At 37.3% G+C, this 13,574-nt stretch overlaps 1 pseudogene; it reads left to right on the forward strand.

The window, feature by feature from the left end:
• The window catches only part of LOC137202933 (zinc finger CCCH domain-containing protein 15 pseudogene), a 31,416-nt pseudogene extending 20,155 nt beyond the window's left edge, over window positions 1-11,261 (forward strand).
• Window positions 11,262-13,574: the final 2,313 nt, after the last annotated feature.

Consider the following 13,574-nt stretch of genomic DNA (forward strand, 5'->3'; position numbering starts at 1 on the left):
GAGGAAGCAGAAGAAGAAGTGAAGTTAGAAGTTGAGGACAACTCCAATATTTCTGGCTGGGGAAACCAGGTGGAGTTTGGTACCAGTGGTTGAGATAGGAACTACATGAGTAAGAACAGATTTGAAAGATGAGTTCTGAGGTGTGGAGAACTTATAAAAGTTCAGTTTCACACAAGATAAAGTGCTTTGAGTGAGGCTATCCTCAAGGGGAAAGCAAAAGTTTTACAGTGACTTAGATGGTTGGATGCATGGTGGTAATGCAATTAACTGTAGTTGGATGAACAATGAAATAAAGATTTTCTTTTAAGAAAATAGTGTTAGTTTTGAAAATCTTAAGTTTGAAAAGTAGATGATGTATATATGCAAGGCAAGAAGTAGAGCACAAAGCAGGAAATAGGCATTTGGTGCTCTGGAAAAGAACTGACAATGTTTAGCAGTTTAACAGCAGAAGGCAAATGTCTCACAGGAGACCAAGACACGTGGAAAACAACGATGAGAGAACAGTGTCAGTGAAGTTAAGAAAGGAGTTTCAGTAAGGGAAGGTCAGTAGTATTAAAACTTCAACAAGATTGGGAATTAGGGATGATCTCTTCACATGTTGTTAGAGATCACGGTTTATCTCTGACCAAGTGGCTGAATTGCTGCACAGGTGCCCACGCCATGCTGCCATCACATGAAGAGTAAATAAAGACTTAGGGAGTGGAGATGCACGATACTGTTACGTAAGAAATCAAGTTGTTAATTTGGATTGCAAGATCCCAAGTAAAAAACTATTTAAGTATACATGCAGAGAAAAGACTAGAAATATACATATCAACTATAAAAAGGTACGAACGTATTTATTGCTCTATTTACTAGTGCCAGTTATTATAAGGGGTTTACATGCGCTTACATTAACCTGTTTAATTTTCACAAAAATCCCCTGAAGGGCTGCTTTTATACACTTTGCACAAGGGGAAACGAACAGAGGTGAGGTCACTTGGCCAAAGACACACGCCTGATGTGTGACTGAACCAGGACTCAAACCTTGAGTCTGTTTCTGGAGGCTGCTCACTTAAGCCAACAGTATCCTGCCTTCCATCATCTTAGCATTTTTCTCTACCTGGTGGGATTACAAGGGGTGTTTATTTCTCTTCTTATAACTCTTAAGCATGTTTTCCAAATTTTCTACATCCATTTTATAATTTAAAAGATCCAAGTCAAATCTTTTTAAAGAAAGTAGAGCTAATGAATGTCCTTCTTGTGGGATATGGAGGGAAGAGAAGATTGTAGTAATTTGATGAGTAACATTTAAGAAAAGCATTGATTTTTCTCAGTTTTTCTTTAGGATGACTTACACCCCTCTGAAGGCTAAGGGGATATAGATTCAGTGGAGAAAGAGAGGTCAAAAATATAAGAAAGAAAAGATAAGGGAGCACACAGAGTGTAAAAGGGAGCGGTGGAAGATGAGTTGTAAGAGCTGAGTGATAGTGTTCCTGCAGGGCAATTGTGGAAGAATGCTCTAAGCTGAGTGGAAGAGTTCAGAGAGGCACTGGGGTATGAAACAGCCAGCCGTGTCCATGGATTATGAGGAGCTAAGATCAGCAGCATGAGAGAGGATATTTAGAAAATGAGTAATAGCCTTGCAAGGGATAAAGATAGCATCACAGGAAAAGAACTGGGGATACTTAGTCCAAGGTATACATTTTGAGGTAGAGGGGACAGGAGTCGAGGAAATCCATGATTTTGCATGTCTCTTTTTTTACTGGATAAAATAAGTTGCTAGATCTCCTGATAGAATCAAGAAGGCAGTGGTTTGGTTGAAGGTGAACATGTGAAAACTTTGGAAAACCTTCAGATGGAAGGGGGAAGTGAGGCGCCTGGGGATGGATGAATGTGAATGGCTGAGTAGAAAGAGGGTCCATTCTTCCCACTCTAGCAGTGGTTTGTTCACTTTGGAGCAAACTTCCTGAAAGTAGGAATTCTGTCGTTTTCATTCTGTGGCCCAATGCTTAAAACACAATCCAGGACAAGGTAGCTGCTATTAATGTAAATGATCAGAGTGGAGTTTCTCTAACCACTGTCATCTTATGGATTAAATGGGGCACAGAACTGGCAGGGACTCGTGAGTTCACCGGTGTTTGCTCCTACCTGCTGAATAGAACTTTCCAGCCACTAAGTTTTCAAGTTGTGAGAGTCGTGAAGTGCCCCAAGAAACTTGCCACAATTCTTATAAAAGATTCAAGTTAAACATGTGTGAGGTAGAATGAGCCCTGTCACTGTTCTCAGGGCAGAAGTCTGAGCTAACATTTCTTAGTCCTTTGACAACCAAATATTATGGAAGTCTACTAAGCAGGCTGACTGGCCTAATTTGATTTTCTACTTCTTTTCCACTGCGTGTAATATAATCAGTTTCAAGGAAACTTGTCCACCTCTACCTGATTCCACTGCCACCAGCATGTTTAGAAATTATTGAGAGGGCCAAAATAATGTTTTGATGGCAAGGCTGGTTTGACATGAAGTCAAAACAGATGACTCAATATATTTTTACTGTTTTCTCCACACGATGTCAATCAATTCACTTGACTGGTGTAGGAACTCTGTGTGTGTGTGTGTGTGTGTGTGTGTGTGTGTGTGTGTGAGAGAGAGAGAGAGAGAGAGAGAGAGAGCAGGGGTGGTGTATCAAGCAAACAGTTTCGTTGTCCTTCTCTTTAACTAAATTGGTGAAATTAATGATCAAGTCACTGTGGGGTGTTTTGAAAAGCCAGGCTAAGTGGGGAAGTGGAATTCTGTGACTCCTGGATGATGTAGCTTAGTTCCTTTAAAAGACATTTGTGGGGCTTCCCTGGTGGTGCAGTGGTTGAGAGTCTGCCTGCTGATGCAGGGGACACGGGTTCGTGCCCCGGTCCGGGAAGATCCCACATGCCGCGGAGCGGCTGGGCCCGTGAGCCATGGCCGCTGAGCCTGCACGTCCGGAGCCTGTGCTCCGCAACGGGAGAGGCCACAACAGTGAGAGGCCTGTGTACTGCAAAAAAAAAAAAAAAAAAAGGCATTTGTGAGGTTAATAACTGCTTGAACTTTGTAGGACAGTTTTCTGAGCAATATTGAATGCTACATATAGATTAAGGTTCTTCTATTAGCAGATGGCCATAAAAGCCTTCTGCTAATAAATATTTATTAAATTTGACTTATTTGAATTTGCAGCCAGGGCCCTGGTCCTAAATTGTAAGCCTTCAAGGAAAACACTGGAAAAGACATTCCAATTAAACATGCCACTCGAAGAAATCATCACATCATGCCTCGAGGAATGTATGCTTCTGGTGCTTATGAGGTCCCAGAGATAACGGGAGCTTCCTGAGCATGCCATAGCTCTAGATCAGTGGCACTGATTCAGTCTCCAAACAACAATGAACTTTTAAAAAGTTACAATCTCCCTTAGAAAAGAAGATAAATGTTTTCCATAACAAGGTACAGAGACCTTGGGCGTTGATTTATGCCTTTTCCTTCTCAAAAAGCTGGAGGTGGGTGGGGCTGAGTATAGAGGGTTTTACTTTGGAAATGGATTCAATTCAGATATGTCACATTTGTTTCCTTCCCAGTATGATTCCTGTGACCAGTCATAAAAGGTACAATCAACCTTTCCTAAATAACTAATGCTAGGAACATTTATTATACCTAGCTCCTTAAATTATGAAAATGACAAGTACATAAAATTTTTCATTCAAGCACTCTGACTTACTTAGCAAGCATACTGAGCTAAGTAGGAGTTTAATGAGTTCTACTGTTGGGTTATACGCACCAAAATTTAATTAAGTTTCTGATCTAATGCCCCCCCTTGTTTCACTGATTAGGGGAGTCATGAGTGGACCATGTCATTCTCAGAAGGACAGTGCAATTGTGAAATCTGAGCAGTCTATATGTTTTTTTTTGTCCAAATGTTCCTTTCAAGTCTCATTAGATTATTATGAGTGTTACAGCTGTGCTAATCTTTTTTTCTGAGAAATGAACTTTTAAAATTGCACATTTAAAAAGTGACTTCTAGAGTTACCATGGCAGCTTCATTATAATGCACAGAGATGAGCATTATCACAGCTCGGCCTGATCTATCCAGTGCTGTCAGGAAATGAGAATTCCACATAAAGTGCATGCTCCAGTAGGGCTCATAAAACTTGCCAGATCAAGTGCCTAGACTTTCAGTTTAACAATTTGAAATGAAAAGCTTTCTGTCATATATTGCACACATCTCTGTTTCCTTCAATATATTCTTGATGACTCAGGATCTCTGTTATCAATAGCTTATTGTACTTAGAGCTACAAACAGTGCTGTTTGATTTTTTAGTCTCCTTTTTCATCTCAGTTTGCCAGCTGCTTATGATGACCAGGGACACTAAGAGTCGTTTCACACCCTGAGAGGGGTTTTGCCCCCCACCCCCCAGCAAGGATAGATTTTTAAAGATATGTCATGTCACCTAGAGAGTCTAGGTCCTTTGCTGGGGACTTGATGGGCAAAAATGGCAGATTTGTACTAATATGCAATGTAGTTGGTTCCTGAACCTTCTTTCTAGAGGCATGATTTGTGTTTTCTCCTGACTTCCTGTGCATAGTCCAAGATAATTACTCCTTACCCACCCCTAGATTTACCATGTTCTGATGGACTATTTCTTACCTCTGCACTGATACCTTAAACAGTTCCTTACATAGAAGTTTCTAGAGCTCCAAATATGGAGCTAAGACTCACCATTCATCATGAAACTTAAGGATGCAAGCCTGCTTAACCTTCCTGGGCCTGTTTTCTCATCTATAAAATAATGTCATTTAGATAAAACGCAATTATATATTTGGAATACATGGTATAGTCTCCAACTCATAGGAAGAATTCAGTCAATGAAAAAAACTATATGTGTGGAAAATGATAGTGGTTGTAGATAAAAAAGACTGATAAATGGTTGTATTATAAAGACTGTTTTAGGGCCTTGAAATTCTATTATGGCTTAAGTATTGAGCTTCCATCAGTTATTTGTCTGTGTGGCCTCTTTTTGTGTCCATTACTACTATATGAAGTCTGTAGTAACAACTTTGTGTAGTCCATCCCATAAGTAAACTTGTAACAAAATTAGAGATTAGAGGTGTCTAACATAATGCATTGAGCTCAAATTGTGGGTGTGGCTTAGTAAAAAAAATGTGACTTTGGTTTCTGAGAGGAGCCATCTCATTATCTCAGACCCTGTGTTTTCTTATCTCTAAAATAAGGATAAAAGTATCTTCTTCCAAGATGTGGTATATATATATAATGGGATATTACTCAGCCATAAAAAGGAATGAAATTGGGTCATTTGTAGAGATGTGGATGGATCTAGAGACTGTCATACAGAGTGAAGTAAGTCAGAAAGAGAAAACAAATATCGTATATTAACATATATATGTGAAACCTAGAAAAATGCTACAGATGAACCAGTTTGCAGGACAGAAATAGAGACACAGATGTAGAGAACAAACGTATGGACACCAAGGGGGGAAAGTGGCGGGGGCAGGGGTGGTGGTGGGATGAATTGGGAGATTGGGATTGACATATATACACTAATATGTATAAAATGGATAACTAATAAGAACCTGCTGTATAAAAACATAAATAAAATTAAATTTAAAAATTAAAAAATATATATCTTCTTCCAAGATTAGAAAAAGATAAAATTTGTACATAGTAAGCACATAATAAAGTTATCGTCAGGTATTTAATTTCTAGATGTAATTACATATAAAGTAAGGGCTACTGAAAAATAAAATCTGAGTTCACTCTTGGCTGAATGTATGGCTCACCAGAAAGGATGATATATAAAATTATAGAGTGGGGTTGTACACTATCACTAAAGCAGTGGATCAACAATCATATTACAAGTTAGGAGAACACTTCCCTCCCTTGCTCTTCCTTAAGTGTAGAAAACAATTCATTTACAATTGCATCAAAAAGAATGAAATACCTAAGAATAAATCTAACTACAGAGGTAAAAGACCTGTACTAGGAAAACTATAAGACACCAGTGAAAGAAATTGAAGGCCACACAAACAAACGAAAAGATATACCATGCTCATGGATTGTAATAATAAATATTGTTAAAAAAAAATGACGATACTACCCAAGGTGGTCTACAGATTCAGTGCAATACCTGTCAAAATACTAATGGCATTTTTCACAGAACTAGAATAAATAATTCTAAACTTTGTATGGAAACACAAAACACCCTGAATAACCAAATAATCTTGAGAAGGAAGAACAAAGCTGAAGTATCATGTTCCCTGATTTCAAGCTATACTACAAAGTTGCTGTGATCAAAACAGTATGGTAATGGCACGAAAACAGACACATATATCAATGGAACAGAATAGAGAATCCAGAAGTAAGCCCACACTTACATGATTAATAAATCCACAACAAAGGAGGCAAGAATATACAATGAAGAAAGACAGCCTCTTCAGCAAATGGTGCTAGGAAAACTGAACAGTTCCATGCAAAAGAATCACACTGGACTACTTTCTCACACCATGCATAAAAATAAGCTCAAAATGAATTAAAGACTTATGTAAGACCCGAAACCATAAAACTCCTAGAAGAAAACATAGGCAGTACACTCTTTGTCTTAGCAATACTTTTTTTTTTTTCAGATATGTCTCCTCAGGCAATGGAAACAAAAGCAAAATAAACAAAGGGATTACATCAAACTAAAAAGCTTTTGCACAATGAAGGAGACTATCAATAAAATGAAAAGGCCTCCTAGTGAATGGGAGAAGATATTTGCAAATGATATATCTCATAAGAGGTTAATATCCAAAATATATGAAGAACTCATACATCTCAACATCAAAACACACACACACACACACACACACACACACACACACACACACACACCATGATTAAAAATGGGCAGAGATCTTGAATAGACCTTTTTCCAAAGAAGACATACAGATAGCCAACAGACACATGAAAAGATGTTCAACATTATTAATCATCAGGGAAAAGCTAATTAAAACCACAATGAAATATCACTTCACACCTGTCAGAATGGCTATTAAGCAAAAGACAACACATCACAAGTGTTGGAAAGGATGTGGAGAAAAGGGAATCCTCATGCACTGTTAATCAAAATGTAAATTGCTGCAGCCACTTTGGAAAACAGTATGGAGTTTCCTCAAAAATATTAAAAATAGAGCTACCATACAATTCAGCAATTCCAAAGAAAACAAAAACACTAATTTGAAAAGATATATGCACACTGCAGTATTTACAATAGCACAAGATATAGAAGCAACCTAAGTGTCCATCAATAGATAATGGATAAAGAACATGTGGTATATATATAACAGAATATTACTCAGCCATAAAAAAAGAATGAGGGCTTCCCTTGTGGCGCAGTGGTTGAGAGTCTGCCTGTCGATGCAGGGGACACGGGTTCGTGCCCCAGTCCAGGAGGATCCCACATGCCGCGGAGCGGCTAGGCCCGTGAGCCATGGCCGCTGAGCCTGTGTGTCCAGAGCCTGTGCTCCGCAATGGGAGAGGCCACAAGAGTGAGAGGCCCGCGTACCGCAAAAAAAAAAAAATTAAATCTTGCCATTTGTGACAACATAGGTGGACCTAGAGGGTATTATGCTGAGTGAAATAAGTCAGACAAAGACAAATACTGTATGATTTCACTCATATGTGTAATCTAAAAAACAATAAATGAACAAACAAAACACAAATGGAGTCAGATACAGAGAACAAACAGGTGGTTGTCAAAGGGGAGGAGAGTCAGGAGATGTGTGAAATAAATGAGGGAACTTAAGACGTACAAACTTCCAGTTACAAAATAAATGAGTCAGGGGTATGGTATGTACAGCATGGGAAATATAGTTAGTAGTAACGTAATACCTTTGTATGGTGACAGATGGAAAGTAGACTTATGATGGTGATCATTTTATAATATAGAGAAATATCGAATCATTATGGTGTGCTCCAGGAACTAACATAGTGTTGTAGGTCAATTATACTTCAAAAACAAATAAACTCGTAGAAAAAAAGATCAGATTTGTGGTTACCAGAGGCAGTGGATAAAGGGAAGAGGGACTGGTTGAAATGTGTCAAAAGGCACAAACTTCCAATTATAAGATAAATAAGCACTAGGAATATAGTGCACAACATGATCAATATAATTAATAACTGCTGTATGTTATTTATGAAAATTATTAAGAGAGTAAATCCTAAGAGTTCTCATCATAAGGAAAAATACATTTTTTTAATTTCTATTTTGTACCTCTATGAGGTGATGGAGGTTCACTAATATTGTGGTAATCATTTCATGATGCATGTAAATCAAATCATTATGCTCTACCCTATAAACTTATACAGTGCTCTATGTCAATTATATCTCAATGAAACTGGAAGAAAAAAGAAAAATAGTAAATACATGGAAGAGATTTACATGCATCATTCACTGACCAAAACAATTAAGCTTTCCTCTACTTTCTCCTGCCTTTCTCACTTCCTTCAAGTTTTGCCCAAATGGTACCTCCACAACTTATAGTCCTGTTTAAAATGGCAACTTTCTCCCCACTCCCAACACTGCTCTTTATGGCATTTATCACTTCCAACCTACTATACAATTTACTTCTTGTTGGTGTTTATTGCTGATGTTTCCACACAAGAATGTAAGCATCACCAAAGTGGACAATTTTTTTTTCTTTACTGATTGTATCTTAAATACCTAAAGCAGTACCTGGCATTGAATGATATTTTTGACTATATGAGCAAAGTTTTAGTATTGCTTCTCAGACCCTCTATTTATAATGAGAAAAAAGAACAACAAAATATTTAGCATTACTATTTGGGGACTGAAGTTATTACATACTAATTTTAATTAATAATAAATTAAATTAGCAATATAAATATATAAGGTAAAACAAAGTGAGCCTGTTTTTAATTCATTATTTTGAGCCCTTAATTTTCTTTTTTGCAACTAAAACTGGTAGTTTTAGTTGAATCATACTCTTGTCTTTATTTGGTCATTCTGCAGTAATGTTTTTTGCACAAGGATCTTAACAGAGCCATGAAGAACTTGAGTATCTTTTTGACTTTCTGTTTTTGATTAGATTTCTTCAAGGACATGTTCTTCCAAACCTGTCCAGCTCAGAGAATTTACACGGAGTGCTGTAATCTTGAGGACAGTAAATACCCGTGGTAGCTGGCGTTAGTCACAGGATGGTGCATTTTAAGGGATGAAACATTTTGTGTCTCTAGATAGCTTCACAAAGGTGACTTAGATCAGTGTTCCTTAAACTTTATTGTAGGCGTCTTCCTCCTTCTCCTACTGCAGGGCCAGAGTCCCTGAGGGAGTCCAGCTGTGTTTAAGTCTGGCGGGTGCCACCTGTCTCTGCCATGCCCCCAAGAAACAGGCTCAGGCTGGGGGCAGCAAAAAGGCGGAGCAGAAAAAGGAGAAGATTATCGAAGACAAAACTTCTGATCTAAAGAATAAGAAAGGAGCAAAGCAACAGAAGTTTATCAAGGCTGTCACTCATCAAGTTAAATTTGGTCAACAAAATCCACTTTAGGTAGCATAAAGTGAAGCTGAAAGAAGTTGAAGAAAGATGACAAGAAGAAGGAATTGCAAGAGCTAAATGAGTTGTTCAAACCTGTAGTTGCCGCTCAAAAAATAAGTAAAGGTGCAGATCCCAAATCCATGGTATGTGCATTCTTCAAGTAAGGACAGTGTACTAAAGGAGATAAGTGTAAGTTCTCTCATGACTTGACTCTGGAGACAAAATGTGAAAGGTGAAGTGTTTACATTGATGCAAGAGATGAAGAGCTTGATAAAGATACTATGGATAATTGGGATGAGAAAAAACTGGAAGAAGTAGTAAACAAGCAGCACGGTGAGGTGGAAAAGAAAAAACCAAAAACTCAAATAGTGTGCAAGCATTTCCTTGAAGTTATTGAAAACAACAAATATGGCTGGTTTGGGGTATGCCCTAGAGGGGGTAATATTTGCATGTATCATCATGCACTTTCTCCTGAGTTTGTCTTTAAAAAAGATAAAAAGAAGAAAAAGAAGATGAAATTTCATTAGAAGATCTAATTGAAAGAGAGCATTCTGCCGTAGGTCCAAATGTTACCAAAGTTACGTTAGAAGCTTTTCTTGCATGGAAGAAGAGAAAAAGACAAGAAAAGATTGATAAACTTGAGCAAGATATAGAAACAAGGAAAGCAGACTTCAAAGCAGGGAAAGCATTAGTGATTAGTGGTTGTGAGGTGTTTGAATTTCGTCCTGAACTGGTTGACGATGAGGAGGAGGAAGCTGATGATACCTTTTATACCCAGGGAACAGGTGGTGATGAGGTTGATGATTCAGTGAGCATAAATGACATAGATTTAAGCCTGTACCTCCCAAGAGATGTAGATGAGACAGGTATTACTGTAGCCAGTCTTGAAAGATTCAGCACATATACTTCAGAAAAGGATGAAAACAAATTAAGTGAAGCTTCCGGAGGTATGGCTGAAAATGGTGAAAGAAGTGATTTGGAAGAGGACAACGAAAGGGAGGGACAGGAAAATGGAGCCATTGATTCTGTTCCTGTTGACAGAAGTCTTCTTACTGGGGAAGATTTGGATGAACTAGAAGAAGAATTAAACACACTTGATTTAGAAGAATGACACCAAACAAGTCAATGAAAAAATTAAGCCAGCTCAGCATGAGTTGAAATTGACTACATTAATTTTTTTCCACCTAGAATTCAACAGGATGTTTGTTTCCCATGCTGATTCTGGAGGGCTTACTCTCCTCCAAAAAAGGAATATTCTCCCTACATCTTGTCTTCTGACTTTGGCTACATCTCATAGTAAGTTCAGAGTAGTTCATGATAAATTAAAAATATAATGGTCATTGCAGAAAATGATTGATTGTTTTAACTGTCCACTCAAGTAGGAAGTGTAACTGCTTTTCCAGCTTTTGATTTTCATTGGGTATGTGTTATTAGAAGGACAACATAAATTTAAATTACCCTTCATTTAATGCAGTTTTTAATGAGTGATTTTCTTTCCTTTGTATTTATATGTTCAAAAGGCTGCCTAAGATATGAGCCTGTACTTCATAAAGGAAACTGTGTATGCAGATTCAGTATTGTATATCTTTGGACAATTAGATGGACATTTAAAATGAAACTTCATTAGTCTGCCAGGATCAGCTGCAATGCCCTGTGTTAAACTGTTTTAAACTATTCCTTTTCTTTTTTGCCAATAAAGTTGTAAATAAAGACCTTGATACATTGAAATCCAAGAAAATAAAAATAAAACTTTATTGTATATGCAAATTACCTGGGAATCTTAAAAAAATGCATATCAAGAGTAGGTAGATCTCCAGTAGGGCTCTAGATTCTGCATTTCTAATCAACACCCAGGTGATATTGACACTGTTGATGCAATAAACACCCTTTGCATAACAAGGGTCTAGATTAAACTTTTTTATTGTCATTAACCTGTTTCCTACCTGAATTAAACTTCAATTTGATTTCTTAAAGGGCAATGAGGAGAAAACTTACACACTTTTTCTTTCATAGTTTAAAACCATCTGGTAACATTTTTACTCAATAATATTAATTATGAATTTCAAGTTTGTGTACAATAGCATTTACAAACAAATAAGAGAGTTAGTTTTTAGGAACGATCTAAAGACAGGTGTAGATTTTATTCTCTAATGAGGTTCAAGTTTAGGACTGTAATGAGCCTCGCTGAAAAAGTGAAGCTAAATGGCAGATTTGTTTTGATAGAGACCGAGAATTTTAAGTGCGTGCTGGCTTTACATGTCTTTGAAACTCTGTGCTATAAAAACACAGAAGCCAGGAAATGAACCCAGCCAAGTGATTCCACTCTCTAAAGATGTCAGAATCAGTTCTCTGCGATGTCCAAATATTCCTCCTTCAGAAGTGAAGGAGGAAAGGCCTCAATCATCTGTAGCTGAGTAAACCAAGAGCACTTTTTCTTATGTAAATCAGTCACAGTTCCTTAAAGAAAAGCATCCTTCCTGTTGAAGACAGCTGAAACATACATCTCTTATTCCAGTTCAGGCTTTGTTTTCTCTGAAATTGGAGAGGAGGACTATTGAAATTTTGTCTTTATTCTTTTAAGAAAAATGAGCTAGCTTAGAGAACAGAAGAATTGGGGTATGTGTGTGGAAGAGAGACACTCAATGCTAGTGTCCCAAGTACCTCAAGTTTCTCGTTTTGACTCAGAATTATAAAACAACAATTTCTTTGACCCAATTGCCCCGGTTGGGGCTGGTCCAAGTCCCCTCATTGGTCACTGGGAGATCAGGTTCTGCATGTCTGCTCACCAAGCATTCTCCTAGCTATTAGTAACTGTCTTCACTTGGAATTCTCTTTTATGACTCAGTGCAACTCTTATGTTTGGGCTGGGCAACCTTCAAGTTCTTACTTAATCCAACCTGATGCAATCTGAGTGGAAACAGACTGTGCTCCCCTTTTTCTTAAGAAAAAAAATTGGTAATATCACTGTGGCTGGAACAGTTAGGGAAACTTTGAGAAGAAAATAAGAAAATCATGGCTTAACTGGGGATTTTAATGTGACAAAGTGTGGGAGTTCTTACGGTCATACGAGTGCACTGACACGGAAGTATTTGCCTTTGAAATTGGATAAACTGAGCTTAAAATTTGCATGGGGGCAAATTAGCATGTGGTATCTCAAACTAGCATGTGGTATCTCAAGATCTCCTTTCAGAGAACATCTGCTTTCTAAAGGAAAGCTGGCAGACCATGCTGCAGGTAAAAGTCGAGATCATTTGTGACAAAATCAACTTCAGTAGTTAATGTAACACTCTAAAGCAGGGGTTCTTAACTAGGTGTTGTACCCAGAAGCTTCAGTGATTACATAGAGCACTTGTACAGTTTACTGGGAGAGGGTATATTAGTTTTCATCAGATTGTCAAATGATTCTGTGATTCTCCCAAAAAGGTGAAGAACCATATCACTTGTGTCTCTCAAAATTTAAAACATTTGTGACTTTGAGCTAAACATTCCATCTTCAGGAATCTATCTGACATAAATAATCATCCTAATGAACAATTTCTGAATTGTTTGTAATAGTCAAAGAATAGAAAAAACCTTACATATCCATCAATAGAAAATAGTTTAAAATATTATAGCACATTTATATTATGGAATACTATACTGCCATTAAAAATAGTAAGGCTTATATTGAAAACTGTCTCAGATGTCTTGTTAACTTAAGAGTCTTCTGTTCATCAGATGATCAATTAAGCATCCATGATGTGCTAGACACTTTGGTACCAGGGATAAAAATAAGGAAATACTGACCCTTCTCTAGTTTCATTTTACTTAAGGTCTAGATGAGATCAATATGTATTTATGATATGTGGATAAAGATATAAGTCCTAGTGTTTGCTTGCATATGTGTATTTTCATATACATATCAAAAGTTTGAAACAATATAAATCAAGAAACAAGATTTTAACACCAGGGATTTGAAAAGGAGGAAGAGACGTTCAATTTTTCTTTTATTTTGTTTGAATTTATTTTAAAATGTCTATTACTTT

Source organism: Pseudorca crassidens, chromosome 11 (genome assembly GCF_039906515.1).
Source record: "Pseudorca crassidens isolate mPseCra1 chromosome 11, mPseCra1.hap1, whole genome shotgun sequence".
Taxonomy (NCBI): Eukaryota; Metazoa; Chordata; class Mammalia; order Artiodactyla; family Delphinidae; genus Pseudorca; species Pseudorca crassidens.